The following is a 1646-nucleotide window of genomic DNA, read 5'->3' on the forward strand; positions in this document are numbered from 1 at the left end:
ACGTCCCTCAAAGATCAGAGCTTTAGGAATTACGTCACACTCAACTTAACTGTAACCTTAACTAGCTGCAAATAAAAACGGCAGGTTTCTATTGTTCTTGTGCTCAGTAACAAGGTTAACACTATTACAAGCAAATGATATTCAATTAATAATTTATGTCGCAACATGTTCTCTAATTCAGGTTGAACAGTACTTTGTGTGTGACTGATTTAATGAGATACAAACTAGCAGAAGTGCAAATAAATTATTACTGCTGGTATAATCATTATTACATTTTAACAAGGCATTTGAGTGAAAAGCCTGAGTTCAGGAGTGTTTCACTTGATTTTTCTAACTTGAAGCATAAACATTATAACTTCTGGACTCATGAAATACACCATTAGTCAGCATCTGAGTAAAATCCATGTCCAATGTTTACTATTATCTTCTTGTGTGCTTGTTCACATCTTTTCTTTTGATTCTTCTCTTTTCCCTAAAGGGATGTCTTAAGACTCCCTACCACATCTGACATAATGTACAGTATAATGTACTGATGAGCCCATTGTAGCGAAGTGTTTATTTTCTTAAAACTTGAAATTTTGTTCAAACTTAATTTCTTCATATTTATTTACACTATTGCAAATTTTATTTCAAATGTAACATCGTATTTGGAAAGTATTGTGTTATCTAGTGTCTTCTTTGCACTATAAGTCAAAAGTTAATTCTGGTGTGATGTCACAGGGCTAGATACAAAATCTGAAATGTTGTTTTTCAACACCCATTTTTTCATGAACATTTACAGGCCTGGGCTGTTCAGAATGAATGTCAATGTGCCATCAAAACATGAGAGGCATACAGAATTTTAAGATTCAAATTCTTTAGTGCAGCTTTAGAAGTGTATTATGCTCAGGCACTAAAATTATATTGGGAATGATAATGAATTTATTTCAAATTGGTAGCCAATATCTGTTTGTCAGTATCACAAACTGAAACACTGAACTAACAGGAATCCAAGGAATGGCAGATATGAAGAAACAAAAAACACAGGCTCAGCAAAGTATTGGGAAAAACAAAGAAATCAAGAAGGTATAAACTAAACCTGAGCCAAAACTCACAGACATAAATAAAGTGTTTGTTGTCTGTTTGCTTCAGAGTTTGACTTGAGGTCCTTCTTGTGCTCGGAGAGTGAACAGCTGATCTGGAAGAGTGAAGGGCTGCCGTCCGATGACTTATCCATGGAGAATGCTCTCGTTATACTACAGGTCAGACAATGATTCATCATCTGTTTTTACTGTTACCAGTTCTCTCAAGATCTTTTTGTTGAAAAACTTCTACACCAACAACAGGAAATCGTTTTATTTTCTACAATGATAAAAATTTGTTTCAGCCTATCCCTCCTAATTCACTCAGGTGTACTTCCTATTTTAAAATTTGAATATATTGCAGTTTTTAACTCTTAGTGTTACCTTGTTTTTGTTTTAGCTGTTCAGTGTCCGTGACTGTCCTGAAAGGCGCTTTTAAAATAAAATATACAGTACAGTAGTCCCTCGCTACTTCACGGTTCGTTTTTCGCAGACTCGCTCTATCGCAGTTTTTCAAAAAAAGATTGGACATGACACACAATGGCTGATTGATGGATGAGTCGCACGATCGGCATGGAATTGTTA

Source organism: Nematolebias whitei, chromosome 6, assembly GCF_014905685.2.
Source record: "Nematolebias whitei isolate Nwh7 chromosome 6, NemWhi1, whole genome shotgun sequence".
Classification (NCBI taxonomy): Eukaryota; Metazoa; Chordata; class Actinopteri; order Cyprinodontiformes; family Rivulidae; genus Nematolebias; species Nematolebias whitei.